Source organism: Podarcis liolepis (genome assembly GCF_965112155.1).
Source record: "Podarcis liolepis genome assembly, chromosome: 11".
Lineage (NCBI taxonomy): Eukaryota > Metazoa > Chordata > Lepidosauria > Squamata > Lacertidae > Podarcis > Podarcis liolepis.
This window is the reverse complement of record NC_139565.1, coordinates 24,002,368-24,024,468: the sequence shown is the minus strand read 5'-3', so window position 1 is coordinate 24,024,468 and position 22,101 is coordinate 24,002,368. Positions and strand designations below refer to the sequence as shown.

General features: G+C 42.3%; 1 long non-coding RNA gene across 1 annotated transcript; it reads left to right on the top strand.

Annotated features, from left to right (window-relative positions):
- The first annotated feature begins 13,512 nt into the window (after window positions 1-13,512).
- LOC310688574 lies at window positions 13,513-16,402 on the top strand. The gene is made up of 3 exons (XR_014517046.1): window positions 13,513-13,595; window positions 13,995-14,116; window positions 16,155-16,402. It is a non-coding gene; the product is annotated as an uncharacterized lncRNA (long non-coding RNA).
- Window positions 16,403-22,101: the final 5,699 nt, after the last annotated feature.

Here is a 22,101-nt window from a genome sequence, read left to right as displayed (position 1 = left end):
AAAACTCTGATCCTAAACCTCCACTGCCTTGGGAGATATCTTTGGGAGAAGAAAAGGCTAGGGAGTAAAAACACTGCACAAATCCAGAGTGGAGTCTCTAAATCCCGCAAGGATGGTGCCTGGTATGCCTCCTTCTGGCAACTCCTGCAGCCAAGCTGTTGCCAGACATATTGCTTTCCTTTGGACTGAGAAAGGGGTCTTGTTGTCTGGTCAGCTCAGGACTTTGAAACACACTGCTTATGCTCACACCTTGGGGGTGGGGGTCACTTCAGTGCTGCTGCTGAAGCCCCCAGAGGCACACTCCATTGTCTCTCAAGACAGATGCCAATAACAACAACGCTGCTTTTCATTCAAATGAATCTCCAAGTGGCTTACCAACAAAGAATTTCAATAACATAATAGAACATCACAAATGCAGCATAAACTATATAATCAACAAATCATCAACAAAACCGTTACAACCTATATAATAGTATTAATGAAACAGCAACTAAAAAAAAACAGCTTACAATTACAAGAAAAGTCAGATTATCTGATTAACAAATCAATATGGCATTTATAATCTATGGAACAATATTAACAACATTAACAAAATTATAACTAACAGGGTGACAGACAGTTCACTGCCTTGATAGCACCATAAACACAAAGCATCATGAATACACAATAAAAAGCATGTCTGGAGGGGCCCATAGTTTGGTTTCTGAGTATACAGAATCACTCAGCCAGAGACAAACGCTAAGTACCGAATTCCTGCGAAAAAATTGCATGTGGTCTGAAACATGGCATGGCTACTTTTCCTAAATGACACCCCTGCTTTTTAGTATCTTCTGCAGTAATGTCAAGGATAACAATCACAGATCCTAAAATGAAGATCATGCAAGCTTTAAATGTCTGGATTTGGATATACAGAAGTTTTTAGTCATATGGGCCATAGTTGGGATTGGTCTATGAAAGCACAGAACCACATTACAAGCAACTCTGCTTGCTTTTTTCCATTATGATGCAAAGAGTTCAGAAAGGGCTGGTCTTCTTCTCATACATTGTTGTAGCTGTCCAACCAGTTGCTCCACAGCTACTGTATGTAATCTCTCTGTTCCTGCATTTTGGTGCTCCTTGTGATTCCTTCCTTGCGATTTTGCAACCTCCCTGGTTTCTGTGTCTAGTCCTATATATAAACTTGCTCAATCCCCTGACTAACATTCAAAACCTGATTTAGCCTCAGGCTTGATCTTCTGAGCTGGGCATTAAGCCAAATGATCATTTAGTACTGACTCCAGGTGTGATTTTCTTTAGAAGTCCAATATGATCTGACGCCGGAAGCTGCCTTATACGGAGACCGCTGGTGCATGCAGCTTAATACTGTCTACCTGGAAATACCAGAGATTGAACCCAAGGCCTTTGGTGCACAAAACATGTGTTTTACCACTGAGCTATGATCCTTTCCCACTGATCTTGCTAAGTGTGCTCAGGTTCTGTGCTATTAAAGGTGAAGAGAAGCAAGCTGAATTTAGAGGCAGGTGCAATTTGTTCTAAACACAGGTGGTCTATTGCCTAAGAATGCCAGATGGTAGTTATAAATTAAGCAATTGATATGTTAAATGGCTTTTTGAGTCTCTGCTGGAATATACCATAAAATGTTAGTTCTCTATGTTGAGAAAGAGAACAGTTTTTTTTTTTAAAAAGAAACAAAACAAGTAAAATAAATATTGCTGCTCAAGTTCATCATTTGGAAAGGAAGCATGGATGGTCAGGAATAAATTCATCAAATCCTAGTTCTCAAACACCTCCGCAGGAACACTGCCAGCTGAAACAAGTGGGATTTAATGGCTGTGGACGAAGGCTATGTTTTGAGGCTAGGGTTGTACATTAATTCTGTTCAATTGCAAACATCTGGAGGGTGCATTTTGCCAGAATTATGAAAAGGTTTTAGCATTTTAAAGTAGTTGTCTGAAAATTATTGAACTTTAAAACAGTGGGGGGTTTTATGTATCTGTTGCATTTGTATCCTGCCGCAAGGTTTTCTCTCTCCTGAATTGGGGATCATTCACTGAAGCTTCCTGTAGCAGAGTTTGAGGTTCCTTGATTTAAAGTGAAATCCTAACCTCCTAACCTGGATTAGGATTCAGCAGAAGTGCTCCTTCTGTGCATCCTCCACCAGTCTATTCCGGCAAGTGAGCATCCACCACCATGGAGGACTCAATGAACCCACCAAAAGCATCAACAGGGACGAAGCTACAGCCAGAGATGTTCCTATAAATGGTAGCCAGCAGAGGTCTCCAAATGAGGAAGTAATGGTATGTCAGTGGACCCAGTGGATCTTGAGATGGAGTGTTTCCCAGAGAGGGGCCTGGGAAGGGGCCTGGGAAGGGGCCTTTTATTGGGACAGCTTGGATCTGTCCACATCCCTAGCCAGCAGGAGGATTGCTCTGCCTGTCAGATGTAGTTTCATCATCAAGTAGCTAAAGCCTGAATTCATTATCATGTCATCTAATACAGCCACAGCTGCCCTGGCTAGAGCTGATGGGAGTTGTAGTCCAAAACATCTGGAGAGGAGCATGCCTGGGGGAGGCTATAATGGAGCAGCATCTTCCAGTTTGATATCCCCCCACAACCGCCTCTCCGTTAAAATAAAAAGAGCGCTGGCACAAACAAATCAGTCTTCTCAATTACCAAAGTGTTAAAGGTAAAGGTAAAGGGGCCCCTGACCATTAGGTCCAGTCGTGACCGACTTTGGGGTTGCAGCGCTCATCTCGCTTTATTGGCCGAGGGAGCTGGTGTACAGCTTCCGGGTCATGTGGCCAGCATGACTAAGCCGCTTCTGGCGAATCAGAGCAGCTCATGGAAACGCCGTTTACCTTCCCGCCGGAGTGGTACCTATTTATCTACTTGCACTTTGACGCGCTTTTGAACTGCTAGGTTGGCAGGAGCAGAGACTGAGCAACGGGAGCTCACCCCGTCGTGGGGATTCGAACCGCCGACCTTCTGATCGGCAAGTCCTAGGCTCTGTGGTTTAACCCACAGCGCCACCCGCTTCCCTGTTACCAAAGTGTTACTGGCATGCTAAAAAGTTTATGGATTAATATTCTAAGATAGAAAACAATCTTTTTTTAAAAAAATTCTTTTTATTGAGTTCTTTACAGCAAAAAACATAAAAACATTAAGAAACAAAACAAAGAAAAATACAAACGGGAAAAAAAATGGGGGGGGGGGAAACACGAAGACAACTCACATAGCAAATAAACTCTAAAACGCTAATTGACTTCCCTCCATCTCGGTTTGAGCTATACAAACACATACCTCTCTGCAGTTTTATTTGGTCAAATCTGTACGTCGCGGGTTTTATATTTCACCTACTATGATTTTAATATTTCCTAGATTTGCTTCAATGTATGTTACAAATTTGTTCCAGTCATTAATAAACTTTCTACTTTTTTGATGTCTGATTTTCTGTGTCATCTTTGCTAATTCTATATACTCGAATAATTTAATTTGCCATTCTCTGACGGTTGGGATGTTAGGAGTTTTCCAGTTTTGCGCTAGCAGTATCCTGGCGGCTACCGTTGCGTACTGGAATAATGTTTGATCTTCTTTTTTAATCTCCTCTCCAATCATTCCCAAGAGAAAAGCTTCGGGTTTTTTTGGGAAAGGTGTATTTCAATATTTTTTTTAATTCATCGTAAATAAGTCCCCAAAACCTTTTCACTTCTTCACAGGTCCACCACATGTGGTGAAAGTTACCCTCTTTAGTTTTGCATTTCCAGCATGTTTTGTCTCCTGTCTTGTACATTTTTTCCAATTTCACACGTGTGATGTACCATCGGTACATCATCTTTTCCATATTTTCTCGGAGTCCAACACATGCTGTAAATTTCATACCCTTGTTCCAGAGTTTCACCCAGCTGTCATACTCTAGATTATATCCAAGATCTATAGCCCATTTAATCATGACCTCCTTTATTTCTTCATCCTTAGTCTCCCAATCTAACAGTTGGTTATACATTTTGGATAAAAGTTTGGAGTTACTTTCTAAAATTTCCACCTGATATCTGGACTTTTTTACATTCATCCCCATTTTTTTGTGTTCGTTCCATAGGGCATTAATTTGGTGGAATTGTAACCATCTTGTTAGTTTATCCTTTAACTCTTCATATGGTCTAATTTTCCATCCTTTTCCTGATCTTACCAGGAGGTCTTCGTAAGTCCATCTTTCTCCTTCCATGTTTAGTTTTTTAATTGTTAGAATGTCAATTGGTGATAACCACCAGGGCGTGTCTTTTTCAATAAGTCTTTTGTTCCTATCCCATACTTCGAGCAACGAACCTCTAATGATGTGATTGGAGAAGCCCTTATGTACCCTCTCTTTATTGTGCCATAGATAGGCATGCCAACCAAATCTGATGTTAAATCCCTCTAAATCTAACAAATCTGTGTTTTTCAAAATAATCCATTCTTTGATCCAGCTTTCCTATGCAGCAACGGGACTGAGCTCACTCCCCAGGTTCAGCCCTTACTCCATGACGGGTTCTTCACCCCTGTTGGACACCCATGAGTCATGTCATTGTTTTCTATGATGTCATCTTAAGCCCTGCCTTTATATGGACAGGATTTAGAAAATACAAACTGAGATATAGGACATTGCACATTAAAACGGCAGTATGGTTCCCAAATAATCCACAATGTGCACACTGACGTCGCAATCTTGGTTTGAATGAAACATCAAAGAGTCTTGTGGCACCTGAAAGGTTAATGACTTATTTGCTTGTTTGAGTGTTAGATGGATGAAGTGGGTCCTCAAGAGTTTCGTGGTGCCACACAATGATTTCTTACGTATTCCCTGCTTCCGACTAAACATTTGCTACCTCTTTGGTCTGCATGACTTATCATTTTCTTGCAAGGTACTTGGCAGTCCTTTTCATCTTTGGGTGCTTCCAGATGGCTGTGAATTGTTGGACAGGTGCTCCTCACACATGCAGGGTTTGTGTGTGTGTGTGTGTGTGTGTGTGTGTGTGTGTGTGTGTGTTGCAGCATCTTTATGACGTTGTCCTCAGCAAAATGCTAGTCCATATTTTCCCCCATTTAGCCTTTCATGGGAAAATTTGACCTTAAAAACAAAACACCTGTCATCAATGACCTGTTTGTGATGTTTCAACAATCCACTTACCAGAATCAAAGACATCCCAAGTACCCCTCTGCAAAAAGCTAACTATACATCATGGACTTGATTCTTATAAAGGCAAAACTAGTAAATGCTAATAAAACCAACAATCCTACATTAAGCTTTCCTGGTAATACGAAAACATTGTTTTGCTGTGTGGATTCTTTTGAGATATAGCAATGCCCATTGTCAGGAAAATATGTGGCATGCTGTTCTTTAAGCAGCAGATGAGTATTGTGACAGCAGCTGTCCAAACTAAGAAAGACAGGTAAATGCTGGTTCTTATTTAAGAATAGTGTTAGACAGCAACAGATAATATGACTGCTCTTTACAATAAACAATCTCAAGAGTTTCTCTATTTAAAATAATGAATAGATCCTGGTTTGATTTTATTTGAACTCTTTGCTGAATTTAAAGCTTTATACTTTTTGCAGTTTAATGAATGTCTGATCTTTAAATGTATTGTAATAGCTTGCTGGGGACTTATTTGGATCTTTATTTTTTAAAAATCCCTTAAATATTACAAAAGTTTCTAAATTTCAATATTTTTCAGTATTCGACACCTTTGGATTTTTGTGGGAGTGCTATGAACAACTCTTGCAAAATGGCTGCCACAAGGTGAGGCCTATGACAAAATGGCGGCCATGGGGAAAGTGGCGTAACACAAGATGCAAGATACAGCTATACAGTGGCAACTATAATGTCCGAACTAAAAGTGCAACTGACACATATGTTTAAAGTATATTTTGTGTATGCAGGCAAAAAAATAACACAAAGAGAAAGAAAGCATTATTCTGAATAAAATTTAATTTGGTGACAAGGTCTTTGTAGATTGCAGCAATACAGGCTCAAAAATCCTCTAAGCTAATTTTCAAAAGACCTAGTAAGTCATCGTAATCTTACAAACAAATTCGATAACTTAGGATATTGTCTCCAAAGCACAGACAGCACCAAATGGGTTTCTATTTATAAAGGTACTTAGTTACAGGGTCCTTCTGATCAAAGGATAAAGACAAAACAGTTGGCTAAGATAAATATAAGTTATTAGGCAAGGGAGAGAAAGCACACACAAAAGGACCACAGGTCAATGCACTATGATAATACATTATTTATTGTGCAATAAAGAAGGATATCTAGGTTACATCCAAAAATCGACTTACAAGATAGCTCTGTTCTCGCTGACCTTTTGCAGAACAGCAAGCGAGTAGGTATATAAATGTTTTGCAACATGCAGTTTGGTATAAAACCTTTCAAAATGCACATGGCTAAGTGTCAATATTTCCCAACTGTATTTTTATGTACGCTGGTGTCTGAGTGAGGAAAATAGGGGCATACTTCTTATAATATCCCAATACGCATACCAGGAACGTTTTGTCCAATCTACAGCTCAAACGCATCTCAACAGCAGCACTGTGTGATGTTTGTGCTGGGGTTGAATATTTGGACCAGCATTTTTGCCACAGGGAGCTATGGAGTTTGGGGAGCAAGACCTCTCTCTGACGATTACATGGAATATAAATCTGGGTTTTGTTTCTGCAAGTTTGGGTGTCGAGGGTTTGTTTCATCCCTTCTCCTTTTAAAAACTATTCATTTATTTACATACCACTTATAAGCAGTTTACAGGTGTAGAAGCCATTAAAATCCATCATTAAAATATACAATAAAACAATCCCATAAAACACTTAAATATTAACACCCACACTTGAAAATATGCAATAAAACAATCCTGTTGAAATAACACCACAATTTAAACTGGAGACTCAGGCAGAGAGATCAAGGGAATGCCGGTATAAACAGAAGCATCATCTTTGAAAGCTGGTAAATACCACCACACATTGCGCCCTCATATTTCAGCAGGGGATGCATTCTATGATACTGGTGCCACCATATCAATAACCATTAAGCCATGGCAAGATGAAGCAGATTCCATTGGTTCAACTTAATGCGTTGACCAGGCAGTGGAGAGGAAGTCAGTCTTACAAGTAGAAAAGCTAAGCTGTCAGTCCCATGAGCCTCCAGATTCCATTTTGAGTGTTTGGAGCAGTGACTTAGGTATTATTTTCCCTTTTAAGGTAATTTTATATACAGTGGTACCTCGGATTACATACGCTTCAGGTTACAGACTCCGCTAACCCAGAAATAGTGCTTCAGGTTAAGAACTTTGCTTCAGGATGAGAACAGAAATCGTGCTCTGGTGGCGCGGCGGAAGCAGGAGGCCCCATTAGCTAAAGTGGTGCTTCAGGTTAAGAACAGTTTCAGGTTAAGTACGGACCTCTGGAACGAATTAAGTACTTAACCTGAGGTACCACTCTGTGTGTGTGTGTGTGTACACACACACACACACACACATATATATATATATATATATAAACCGGCCTCATTGTTCTGCTGTCACTAGGTTGTTCATTTACCAGGGTGTTTGCCAGTGGCATAAGTAAAAAAAAATGTGTCCTGGGCTTGCCTGAGTAAACAAGCATTCATGTTAGACAGGGGTGGTTCTACTATGAAACTAATGAAACTTCAGGGCCCCTAATTCCAGAGGGGTCACAGAAGTAACTTTAGTGCACATTGCTTAAAATTTTGGATCTAGTAGATCCAATTCGAGTCACACAGCTCAATTTGATGTTGATGATGATGATTAGCATATATTTTAACAATCCCAAAGTTTGAGAGTCAGTAGCACAGAAGTTAGAAAGGTGTGGTGATCTGTCGTGGAACAACTCCATTGAAGAAAATAAAGTGGTACCTCGGGTTACAGACTCCACTAACCCAGAAATAGTACCTCAGGTTAAGAACTTTGCTTCAGGAGGAGAACAGTAATCGCGCGGCGGTGGCACAGAGGCAGTGGGAGGCTAAAGTGGTACCTCAGGTTAAGAACATTTTCACATTAAGAACGGACCTCCAGAATGAATTAAGTTCTTAACCTGAGGTACCACTCTATCAGTGGTCACCCAGATCTTATTGCTGGTTGCGAAGGGGCCCCCATAACAGTTCAAGCTTCAGGGCCCCCAAAATGAAGGTCCACCATTGATATTAAAGGCCAAACTCACCCATGTTGCAGATGACCCATCCTTAGTTTCAGTTAAGGATCCCAGCTCCACACTCATAAATTGAGCCTGTTCAGGGCTTGGTGTAATGCTGGGACTTTCATGTCATCCTCTGATGAAGAATCTCCTGGCTGAGATATTACACTCAACAACTCTTCCCCACTCCAAAGCCCTGTGACTCTGGCCCAACTGACAACAGTCACAAATATTCACCTCCCTCAATGCACACAACGTACATAAGGGAAGAATGGACCCATGAAAATTGGGGAGGGGGAGCAGTATCTCTGCTTTGGCAAATAGCAGGGGTTATGCCTCCCATTAACAGCAGTCTCGTTAAAGTTTTGTCATTTTGAATTCCAGTTTTGCAGGCGAAAGGCACACCAAGCAATCTTTCCATAAGGTGGTTTTAGGCATGCAAAACTGGTTTGGTTTGCTTTTCCTGGAGAATAACAGCATCAAGGACATTAAGCAGCTCAGATCTGCTGGATAGCACAGAATACTGGCGCCTTCAAATTACATCAGCATTGTAAAAAAGAACATCATGTATTGGTAATTTTATTTTATATTTGCCTATTTATTCTAATGTTCCAAAAGATGGCCAAATCTGAAGCCCTGGTTGATTGTCCTTTCTGTACAGAGCATGTGTGTGGCTTTTCTCTTTCCTGTCACTTGGACATACTCTACTACTGATAAAAACATTCATGATAGGAAAGACCATTGTTTAGATTCTGTCTACAAGGTTTTAGGGGTGCTGGTGAAATTTACTGGGTGCTGCTAAAGCCGATTGTAATTTTTAAAATCTCTGATCAAGAGGGAGCAATGATGAGAAGAAAAGAGGAAGGGTTTAAAGACTGGTGGAAGTAAAACTTTCCCCATCTTTCCAGAAAATTGATAACGGGTTGTTACCTCATAACATATTTGCTTGCAACTCAAGCCCATGTTCCTGATTGTTTGAACACCTCAGATGACTTTTTCCAGATTTTCAAATATAATATACTGTGAAACACTGCAATGAAAGAATGACAAATTTTGGCTCCTCCCAATACTTAATGCTTAACACCTCCATTAATGAATGGCCAAGTAAACTAATTGATTAATTCTGCACTATGAAATAAACCCAAAGCCTGAAAGGAATATTTTTATTTCATGTATTAAATATTTATTTCAGCCTGACCTTTGTCAAACGATCTCAGAGTGGAGTTAAGTGTAACTGAAAAAGCAGCAGATACTTGTGAGAACACAGCTGGAGTTTGACTTTTCTTGCATGTTAGTGAATGGCTCATTAGAAGAATGGGATGCTTTCAAAAGGCAGGGTCTGTCTGAGGCCATCTCTGCATCTCGGGACTGTTTGGCAAGCCCTTTATTATTAGCAAAAGGCATGGAGCAAGCATTGGTGGAGACAACTGCGTTTGTCACTGCAATAGGCTTCCACTATCTGCTTGGGGAATCAGCTACATTAGTCAAAAAAACATTTTGAATGCGTTATAAGCATGCAACACCAGATGCATCTCTACAGTTGGCGCTGCAGAGCAGAAAAATGTTCTATGTGATTTCACATAGCGGTTTCCCCCCTTTTTGTTATAATGATTTAATTTCTGACTTTTTGATAGCGCGTCCGTCCGTCCTGTCCCCCCGGTGTGTAGATCCACCCTGGTTCTTCTTACAGTACAGGGTGACCAGGAGGCTCTGTTGGATAAGCGGTCAGGAGGAAGCAAAGGTAATTGCTTCTACCAGGCATTTGTTTATGTAGGTTTCCTCCATACACAAAAAGACATGAAGAATGGTCCCATTTCACTTCCAATGTGATAGGCGCTAAACCGCCTTAGCTCACTGTTAGAAGGAACATTGCATAATGGAGTGCGGAGGGCTGGGCGTGCAGGAAAATCCCTGCATGTGCTGGCTCCACTTTAAAACCAGATGGCTTTAAAAGAAGATTAGACACCTTTGTGGAGGGCAAGGCTATAAATGACTACTAGCCATGATGACTATGCTCTGCCTCCAACATCTGCATGTCAGTTGCTGGAAACTGCAGGAGGGCAGAGTGCTGGTCTACTAAAGGTCCACCTTGTCTGCTTCCCACAGGCATGTGGTTGGCCACTGTGAGAGCAGGATGCCGGAAGAGATGGGCCATTGGGCAAATCCAGTAGGCTCTTCTTGCAGGTGAATTTTAGGTTCCCTTCCCAGAGGGCAATAGTAATGAGGTATGAATAAGGGAGGGACATGGGTGGCGCTGTGGGTTAAACCACAGAGCCTAGGGCTTGCTGATCAGAAGGTCGGTGGTTCGAATCCCCGCGATGGGGTGAGCTCCCATTGCTCAGTCCCTGCTCCTGCCAACCTAGCAGTTCGAAAGCACGTCAAGTGCAAGTAGATAAATAAGGTACCGCTCCAGCGGAAAGGTAAACGGCATTTCCGTGCGCTGCTCTGGTTTGCCAGAAGCATCTTAGTCATGCTGGCCACATGACCCGGAAGCTGTACACCGGCTCCCTCGGCCAATAAAGCGAGATGAGCGCCGCAACCCCAGAGTCGGCCACGACTGGACCTAATGGTCAGGGGTCCCTTTACCTTTACCTATGAAGAAGGGAAGATTTATTGCATAGTAAACCCCAATGAAGAAGCCACTACAAATAATTCAAACGCCATGGAAGCATAGGTACATCAACATCAAACCCACCCTGTCGTTGCCTTAGTTCAACACAATCTTAAAGCATCATTTCAGCGACAAGAACCAATAAGCTGTTTACACCTTTTGACGTGGCACAGTTAGTTCCCTTTGTTGCTACCCTATTTTACACCGTCAGCTATGCATAACTGCTCAATCTGCAATTCTCTTTGAAGCTCCTACAGTGTGATTTGTTGCATTCTCCATCTCCCAACTGTCTCCAAATGTTTTGATACCTGTAACATAGCTTGCTTACTCCCCTTTCAATCCAGTCAAATATCGCCTTGTTTTCATTCCACCTAGCAGTTTCTCTTCATGACAAATTAACTCTTTCAGTCCCTGCATCCCTCGCTCCTGATATTCTGTTGGGTATCACCTTATGATGCTAATCTCACTCCTAACTTTTTTACCCCTCTTTTCTCTTCTACCCATCCATCCATTTCCCCTCCCCCAATCTATCTTAACCATATGCAGTGCCGGATTTACGTATAAGCTAAACAAGCTATAGCTTAGGGCCCCAAATCAATATCCTTACCCATTCCCCTGCTGTTATCTGGACTATAGGTGCAGCATTCGTTCCTAGCCAGGGCGCACACTCCTTTGGCCAAATGTAATCCAAAGCCATTCTATCTTGCAAGGAAACTAAGCATATGTTATACTGTTCACCATTGATTCCCTCCCCAAGCATTAATTGAAACATTTATTAATGTTTTTAATGCCTGACTGAGGGCATTCAGCCATTCTCATTGCCCTTGCTGCCTCATACCAAAGGAAGGCTGAACCAAAACGTACCTGACACATCATTACTAAAAGGGAGGCTTATTTTGTCCTTAGACAAGGCCATTTCTCACTTATTTCTTACTCTTTCTCCAAGATGAGGACGTATACAAAATGCAGGCATTAGTAACACCTTCCATTCCCATTCTTGAGCAACCAAAGGTACGCCTTCTGTTCACGCGTAAAAGCAACTTCTTCCATAAGTGCGTAAACCGCATTTCAAAATCTTCCCTTCGCAGTTTTCACTGGGCCAATAGTCTTCCTTTCCATTCATGGTTACATTTTCTATTACAGCTCAAAGTATGATTGCTGTTACTTTGAACAATCATACATTCATGTCTCTTTCTTGTTGAAGCAGAAGGAATGGCAGACACATGCAGAGGTTTAGGAAGGACATTCACTTGCATAATATTTACAATTCTTATCTGCGGCACCCTCCCACATCGTAGCTTGGCCCTCCCAGTCCCAGCAATGGACATAATTTGTATGCCATTGGATAGGGGAACAGAACCAGCCAAAGAAATCTGGTCCTGAGTTGACCTGAAAATGCAAGCTTGTCTGGAAACCCTACTCGCAGCATATTGATGATCCAGATGACCTCCTACCTAATTGGTAGCAGCTGTAGCAGTGAGCTTATACATGTTTCACACACTCTGATGTATCCACAGGCCCCAGGCGTAGCTAGACGGGTAGGAAGTGGTTAATAATAGCCCCTTGTGTTCCTATGTGATGTAGCCTACCTGAGCCTATAAAGATTGTGTGTATCTTTATTTGGGTGTGGATGAGCCATCCCCTTGCTGTGGAATCTGTCCCACAGAATGCTGTGAGCCAGGGGCAAGGAGGGAAATGTTGGACTTTTGTTGTAAGTCTGTACCCTTTTTTAATAAATCGTTAGACCTGATCACTCTGCTGGTTTGAGCATCTTTCTTTGGAATTCCTGTGTACCCAAACTCACGTGAGGCCTTCTCTGGTTCTGGAGGGCGTTTCAGGTTCCCAGCTGATCCCATAACTTTACTGCAAGGAAACATTCATGCAGTTCCAACAGACACTTAGGTTGAGAGCTGACAGGTCTCTGTCTTAAAAAGCTCCTTTCAAAGGCCTGCCATCCAAATGTCCCGAGGCTCTGAAGAAATAAAATATTTTGTAAATCCAGCATGGTTATTATAGATAGGGTACAGAAAAGCCCGTCAGCACTTGACTTACAACAGTTTCAGGGCCACCTGCGGTTGTACCAAACCAGGTATAGATACAGCAAAGCAGAATTCAGAGAAGTGTGAATTTCAAAAGGTTAGCTGCATTTCAGTTTCTGTATTATTTTAGAAAGTGCAAATTGCATAGGTTCACATAGAAATGAGAAGTGAACCCAAATTCTCCCCGTCCCTAATTATAAGCAGCTTCTCAAACTTCTAAAAGGCCAAAATAAAGGGCAAACAAGCATTTCAACAGAAAAGGGGGGAGCGGAAGGAATAAACTTTTGTCAACGAAGCATATAAAGTTCGTATTTTCACTGCAAACAGTTCTTATTGACATAATGAAGAAAGCCAGTCATGTCCAGCCCATGGGCCTTTGCTGAGATGCCCTCCGAACTCCCAGTTCTGTATACAATATTCCTATACGACTGGCAATTGAGCAACATTGGTTTGTCACCTGCTGCATCTGAGGGCAGCAGGGCAGATGGCATGACATAAACTGCTTTGTTCTCCAGTACTTTGTCATTGTACCCCCCCCCCATCCCGCCAGCCTCTGTTGCTTGACATAGCCACCTCACTCTGCTTAATGGGTAAGGCTGGCCCATTAGTTTGAAATGTTATAATCATTTCCTTATCTCTATAGGCAGGAATTCTTTAAAACACTGTCTCTTTGCTGTTGTGGTTGGGGACATGAAAGCAGAAAAATTCTTCCAGGTGATCATAACTGTTCTCCTGGCATGCCGCTAACAACTCTGCTTATCTAAGTAAGCACAGGAGTTTTAGAATAATCATCCTAGGTAACTCTTCTGGGCCTGGGATGCTGCCAAGGCTTGGAAGGTGTCTCTCCTTCCCCTGGGAAAGAGTTTTCTCCCATCAGTTGAAAAATATGGATCCCCCCACCTTTAAAAATAATAATAATATTCTATTGAATTTTCTGTCTCTGTGACCTTTCTGGTATCCTATCTGTTTTCATGTTGGATCATTGTGTGCCGTAGAGATTTGAAAGCTATCTGCATCTTAAGAAATAAAAATAAAACGAAGATGAGTTGCAAATTAAATGCAAGCAAATCCTCAGGGCTCAAAGAGTTGCTTTCGTGGTTGAATGTGATACTTCGCCTCCAACATGTTTTGGAAACTTTTCTCTTTCTTCTCCTGCCTTTCAGTGGATTCCTGTAATATTGGGAATTTTACATGAAGGAGCTGAATGTCTGAAATAACATTCCAGGTGTTAGGGCAGCAGTGCTGGGATCGCCGTAAGGAGTTCTGTTCTGAACATGAAGAAATAGTAAGAGAATCTGATAAAATTACTTTTAGCAATGTAGAAAATTAGAATTCAAGTAATGGGGCTTTATTTGTGATTGTAATGGTGCCCATTTCCAACCTCACCCATGTGGTTTCATCACTTGCATGCAAGGGCTGAGGGAATCCCCAGAACAAATTTGGGAGGGTACCTGCAGGGCAAAGGCACCAATTGACACCCATGAATAGGGAGCAGGAAAAAACTTAAATAGACCAGAAGCAATTGTACTTCATCCAGCAGAGCTTTTACTGGTGCTGAAGGCAAAAGAGCACAAATGGTCACAAATCCAATACATTCAGGATTTGCACTGTCCATAAGAAATCCAGTTGCAGCACTTACCATGAAACTTACAAAACTTATAATAAGTCTAAAACAGGCTTCCTCAACCTCGGCTCTCCATATGTTTTGAGACTACAATCCCCATCATCCCTGACCACTGGTCCTGCTAGATAAGGATCATGGGAGTTGTAGGCCAAAAACATCTGGAGGGGTGAGGTTGAGGAAGCCTGGTCTAAAACTTAACACTACAGCATGCAGAAACAGATCACCAGAACAAAGGAGACAGAAAAGAGAAAGCAAGTGAGACCTCCTGGTCTTACTATTATAGTCAGCATAACCTTGGCAGAAAGATAACAGAACCAGTTTAAACCAGCTGTACTCAGCTTCCCAGAGAAATAACCCAAACAGAAACCTCCTTTCACACAGAGAAGTTTCTTGAACCTTCTTGTAGTAAACAGAATAGGAAGGATCTCTACACATCAGATTAATACTTTCTGTACTAATAAATGACAACTGACACCAACTTCTCGAAAACATTGCAGGGGCCCAAGACAATGTCCTGACGTCATGCGTATGATGTCGCACGGAGCCAGGGGGTGGAGCCAAGCGTGGTGGCAGCATGGCTACAGCAACTGGTGGCCCTCATCCACCCCACCCCCCTGCAGCAACAGGGAAAGAGGGGGAGCTGCCCCCACTGTGCCTCCAGATTCTACTCCAGAGAGCCAGCGTGGTGTAGTGGTTAAGAGCATTGGATTCGTAATCTGGTGAACCGGGTTCACTTCCTCACTTCTCCACATGCAGCTGCTGGGTGACCATGGGCTAGCCACACTTCTTTGAAGTCTCTCAGCCTCACTCACCTCACAGAGTGTTTGTTGTGGGGGAGGAAGGGAAAGGAGAACGTTAGCAGCTTTGAGACACCTTAGGGTAGTGATAATGCGGGATATCAAATCCAAACTCCTCCTCCTCTCTTCTTCTTCTTCTTCTGGCTGGTTCAAGTCCCCCTGCCTGGTGACGTTCTGCGCTCCACAGAAGGGGCAAGGGAGAGATCTTCTATATCTGGTTCCTCCTCTCTGACTTTTAGAGTTACAAAGGGACGCCCTCCCTGCTTCACCCCTGGGTGCCCACCTTCCAGTCCCTCATCTGCTCCTCCTGTTTGCATTTCAGGCTGTCAAATCATGCCAGATCCTGACAAAGCTGAGGGGGCCATGGTAGAATAGGAGATATGGGTCCCAGCACAAGGGACCTGGGCCTCTGGCCTCCTGGGCCTTCCCCTAAGTATACCTATAAAATCAACTACCTGAAAGCTTTTCTCCTTTGAGTTTACGCTTTAATTATGGGGCAAATGTCCAAGGCTGTGTTTTGAAAAGACTCATGGCATAATCACAATTACTCAGACATAAATCCCACTGAATTTAATGGTAAGTAAGTACAGTGGTACCTCGGGTTAAGAACTTAATTCGTTCTGGAGGTCCATTCTTAACCTGAACTGTTCTTAACCTGAGGTACCACTTTACCTAATGGAGCCTCCCGCTGCTGCCATGAGATTTCTGTTCTCATCCTGAAGCAAAGTTCTTAACCCGAGGTACTATTTCTTGGTTAGCGGAGTCTGGAACCTGAAGTGTCTGTAACCTGAAGCGTCTGTAACCCGAGGTACCACTGTATAAGATTACAGCCATAGCTTGCTTATCTTTGTCTCTAAAAACACCCCTGCTGCTATCTTTTCCTTTTCTGGTTACGTTCTCAGGAGAAGCCAACATGTTGCCCTCCGAATGTTGTTGAATCACAACTCCGATCATCTCTAACCATTGGCCATGCTGTCTGGAGATGGCAAGATCTGGGAGTTAACAATATCTGGGAGATATTTCCCCCCACCCTTCCTGTTTCAGCATGTTGCTGGAAAAGGACAGGAGCGGCAGTTGAACAATTTTGGAGCCCAGCCCGCAGTGTAACATAACCGCTGTGGTATATATAATAAACAAGATTCAAATAGCACTTTTTGCTTAGTGTGAAATTAATAAGGCCTCCTCTTGGGAATCGCTGCATGTATAGCGTGGCTATTTCTTTTATTACTGCTATAGTATGGGGGAAAAATTGCTATGCCAGAGTATCCTCTGTATAACACTGTATAACAGTGCTGAGCTGAATCCTGTTCTCCTATTTCCGAAAATATTCATTCCTTTAAGAAAGATGCTTCCATTTGGCTTTGTCATTCTCGGCGAGCTTTTGAATTTCTTTCAACTTTTGGTGGGGACAGGGTTGAGCTTATTTTAACTTTGCAAGGTGACCATGGGTGGTTTGAACTCTGCAGCCTCCCTAGCTGCCTGCACTTCCTGATCTGAACAAGACCTATAGGAAGAGTCCTCTCAGAAGGTCTTCTCTGAGCTTTAATTGAAACACACAAAGGTGGGAGCCCTGGCTACCGAGGGCCTGAGATGGGCATATGTGCTGGTTTTATTTTATTTTTTAGGAAGGTCTTTCCGTTAAAAAAGCTTTGTGCACAATTCCTTAAAATAAATTAATTCAGGCATAGGCAGACTTGGCCCTGCAGATGTTTTGGGACTACAACTCCCATCATCCCTGACCACTGGCCCTGTTAGCTAGGGATGGTGGGAGTTGTAGTCCCAAAACATCTGGAGGGCCGAGTTTGCCTATGCCTGAATTAATTAATCAAAAGACTTTGCTTAAAAGAAGAACAAGGACATCATGAGGTTCTTAGGGAATATGGGTACCCAGGAAAGCTGCAGAATGCGGACCACTAGAGATTTGATGTGTAGCGTGAAGGAAAGAAGCACCCCTAGGCCATATTAAAAGTAAGTGCAGCAAAAACCGTGTGCTCCGCCCTTGAGAATTTATCTGAAATTTTCTCTGCCCTTTGATAATTTTGGAATGCTAGTTAGTTCTTTTCTCATTAACTGATGGAGAACGGTAAAAAAAAAAATGGGGTGTGGGTGGGTGGTTGAGATAGAAATCCAGCACAGCACTAATTTATACTAACTTAAAATGGAACTCTTAGGCAAACTGTCACCAAATGGTGATGAAAACATAACTCAGAGGCAGGTAACTCCTTGGTCCCCAGGGCTAACTTTCATTTTTTCCTCTTTTCACATATTTCATGGGGTTCTCCACAAGCCTCCCAGTTCCCTGCTGCTCATTTTCATTTACCAACTTTTCCTTGTGCCTCACAACATCTGCCCTGAGTATTTAATCCATCTATTGTTCACTATCATTAGCCCAGATCTCACACCTGGCATGTGCCTTGCCTAGTAATTTCCCTGCAAAATTTCCAGGTATATGTAATTGGGTTATCTTTTTAGTGCCGTCGTAAATTCCTTCTCTGAATATCCGGGATGTAAGGCACATGGTTCTTCAAGTGCTACAGAACTGGGCAAAGGCCACAGTATATATGAATAGATTAGTCTGAGGTGAGAGAGCCCATCCAGTTGCTAGGCAACCTTATGAATTAGCGGCACGGAAAGTGCAATAGTTTCTCGTCAGTGTTGGTGGGTGGGGGGTTGCAATTATGCAAATAGGTGTGAGAAGAGGGAGAACGTACATCTCAATGGCACAGAAGCCTACAAACATGAGCAACCTTGCTATGGTTAATTTTCTGTAGCATTTATGGAGGATTTTTTTTTGGGGGGGGGGAGGAGGATTTCTTAGAGATTAAAAGTCAAAAGTGGATTAAACACAGCCTGTTAACCCTTTCTTCTTCTGAGCACCCAAGTTACAATGCTGCCTGAGCCAGTGAAGCAGTCTGTAGGAAGGGAGAGGACAAGCAAAGTCATATGACTAGGGCTAAAGTACATGCGATGAAGCAGGTCTGTGATCAGATTTTCGGATGCCTCCTACCCCTGCCCCTCCCATCTACTGCCAAGCAGCCACAGGAAGCTAGTTATTTGAATGGGGGAGTAGAGTTGTAGGTTCAAACCTCAACACTGTAGAAGGAGCACGAGAGAGGCGGGGCCTGAATTTTTTTGCTTCTCCACTGAAATTTGAGAACCCAAAGTCTGCCACGGCCCAGACCAAGCGCCTTCTGTAAGCTACACCCCTAACCTGCACCCTCCGCGAGTGCTTTTGCTAAGCTAGAATGTGTTCATGATAATGGCCTTTTCTTACTCGGATGAAGAGGGGTGTCTATGGCGATGTGCCCTCTGACTTTTGAATGGCTGGAATGTATCCTGCTGCACAAAGCTAAGACATCATATTGCTTGCCTGGCCCAATTGTGTCCCCCCCCCCTTTGCTTCTGACCTTGCCTGCCTCTCACATGTGGCCCCCAGAAAGTTGCCTGTAAGGGATTGCGGCCCTCAGGCTGAAAAGCTTTCACCATCTTTGATGTTTAAAGCCCACAGTGCAGAATGATCTCATGAGCTAATGTAGTGTCGCAGCTGAGAAGCTGACCTACAATTTAAGACGTCTCCAGTTGGAATCTTCTTCCTTTTGCTGTGGGAGCTTTCTTAGGTAAGCTACTCTCTGCCTCAGTGTACAATATGGAATGATGATAATAATTATACCAAACTACCTTGCAGGGTTATCAATAAGAACATAATAAAATGCAGATGCAAATCATTAGCTTTGATCTTTGGATTTTCTTCCTGGTTGTGCTATTTGTGTCTGTATTTAGGAATAACTGCACTGATTTGGCATGCGCTTTCATAGAATCATAGCGCTGGAAAATACCCTGAGAATCATCTCGCCCAACTGCCTGCAGTGCAAGAATATGCAGCTGGGGATCAAACCTGTGACTTTGGCGTTATTGGCACCATGTTCTAACCAGCTGAGCTATCCAGTGTTCCAGTTGTCAGCTAACATTCCACAACACCTTTTGATTTACTTTCCAAGTCTACAGTAAGTTACTGGAGCTCCTCCTCTGGAACCAAGCAGAGCGGCCTATACAGTGACTTACATATGGCCCCGAAGCCCCCATACCAATTGTCTACCTTTTTCACTTTTTCCTCTCTGCACTTATATTATTAGTCAATAATAATAAAGCAGTTTTATTTTAAATGTAAGTAGGGAGAAGGATGACTCAGCAAACAAAGCTCTTTCCACCCCTTGTGCTACATTCAAGGAATAAATGTTTCCAGAAAGCCTGCTTTAAACTCTTAATATCCTCCCTATAGTGTGTACAATTCAACTTCCCCGAAATCTGACAGAAGTAATAAAATAATTTTTAAAAACCCACTTTGTATTTCAGTATGTGCTAAGTAACAATCAGCACAAATTATGCAAATTGTGTTCCATATTGTCAAAATTATTCCAGGGACTGCAAATTCTGAGACATATGTGATGATTTAATTAGTTTGTGTACCATACGTTAAAACATCTGACACACACTCAGGAATGTTTGCATTCTGAAGTTATTATAGTGACTACTTTTTCTCTCTTTTTTAAGAGAAGGATTCAAACAAACCACCAAAAGAGGAATAAATAGTTAGGTACAGTTGATGTTATTTGCAACCATGGAAGCATATTCACAGAGGGGGAAAGAAAGCTCTTGAGTCATTCCATACAACAATTTTGTTCCAAACCGTGATGATTATACAGTACAGATGTCTCTTTACCATTTGGCTTAGTACTTACGTTGCATGGCCACAAAATACCTAGTCGTCAACATCCCGGAAGGCTTTGGGTTCAAGTGTTGCTTGTCTTTACATGAGCGACTGCCATGCAGAAGTTGGGAAATGATCCTTGGGATAAAGGGCTAGTAAGAACATTCCAGCTCCTCTAATACAAATAAGCCCATCTAACAAAAAATATGTCCGGCTAAGGATGCTGAGAATCATCTTTGCATCATTGGCTATAGTCCTAAGCAAACCTGAACAGGTAAATAAACCTGCTTCTATTTAGGAATGCAAGGTTACATTTTCACTAGGAAGTGTCCTCAAAGAGGAAGTTCCTGTCTCAGGACTAGCAATTAAGCGTTCCCATGTGAGGGCGAAAAAACAGCAGCCAACACTAATTACAAGTATCCAGAGATTTCAGATAGAACGATGCAAAGGCTGGGACAAAAGTGAGCTTCCATGAATCAGCCTTCTGGTTCTCTTCTACTTTTCTCAGACTGGTGTCCTAAGAGAATCCTGTTGGGCAGTGTTTAATTGTACACTATGCAACTTTATCACAAATGCAACATGTACTCAAGGCAAGGCAGAGTCTAATTTAAACTGCGGTTTTCAGAGCCAGTTGTATTTGTGGCAACAAAGAGAAGGAACATTTTTGAGATGAGCAAACTTTATTATTTCATAAGCTTTAATGAACTACAGTCCAGTCTAGTTTATCAGATGTGTTAGCTGGCAGGAGTGTGTGTGTGTGTACAGGTCTATCTACACACACACACACACACACACACACAAACAGAGAGAGAGGGATATATACGTTTGTGTAGGTATGTTAATGGCTGAGTTCAGAAGGAAATAATGTTGCTTTCTGATACCAAAGATTTTGAGGTTGAGAGTCTGGACAGTACTGAATGATTTCTCCAGCTGCTTCAGGCCAATTCTTTAGTATTGCTTTGGCAATAAACTGTAGGCAGAACCTAAAGGTCTTTCCTCAGCTTCAGCAAGGTATCAGATGAACTCTGACTAATACAGATTCATTTATTTGCTTTTCCAAGTTCCTATCTCTGCTTGGAATGTGGCTATACCCGACTGGCCTCTGTGCACACTTTCTGGTTTGAGTTTTAACCATGCAATCCTAAACATGTTTACACAGAAAACCCCCCCCCCCACTTACTCTGTAGTGTGTCTTGGAATTCAGCCTAAAATGCCTTTTGCTTCTTTTATCATTTTTCTATCCCAGGATCCAAACCAGGGATGTTGGTTGCAAAGCAGATTTCCCTGGGGCCAGCAATGCGTGTGCTCAAATCTGTGGACAATCGTTTAATTAAGGGTATTTTGCTAATGAAGCATCATGCAGTCCTTGAAGCCTGACCAGTCAAACCTGCCTTGCCACATTTCTCCTCCAGGCTTTTAAAATTCTCTCTTGCCCCCATGTCACTCTGGTTCAGTTATGGGAGGTACTGAATATGGCGCCACTTAAGCTCGGGGACACCATTCTAGCGTGTTTATACTTACTTTCATTGTGGTGAGGTTTGATGATAAAAGATTTCACAGGACTTCAGTGAGGCCTATTTTTTTTTTTAAAAAAAATGCATATTTAAGCAGAAGTCTTTTTGAGTCTTGAACCAAAGTAGTAACCTCTTCACATTGTGGTTATGAATGGCTTCCACTCACATATTTTGAGCTATGGTGAATTATAAATGTGCAGTTTACAAAGATGTCCTCACATCCAGCAATAAGGGGATTGGCACCTACTCTTCCATGAGCAATTTGTACAGTGGTACCTCTGGTTATGGACTTAACTCATTCCAGAGGTCCGTTCTTAACCTGAAGCACCACTTTAGCTAATGGGGCCTCCTGCTGCCGCCGGAGCACGATTTCTGTTCTCATCCTGAAGCAAAGTTCTTAACCCGAGGTACTATTTCTGGGTTAGGGGAGTCTGTAACCTGAAGCGTTTGTAACCTGAAGCGTATGTAACCTGAGGTACCACTGTACTATGATTACTTTTAACCCTTTGGTAAGGTTGTGAACCGGTTGTGGGGGAAAATTAAAAATATTTGCTCATATTTCATGAAGTAATGCAGAACTTTCTTTTTTTAGAATAAGATTTTTTGATGTTGCAAACAGGCGGTTTT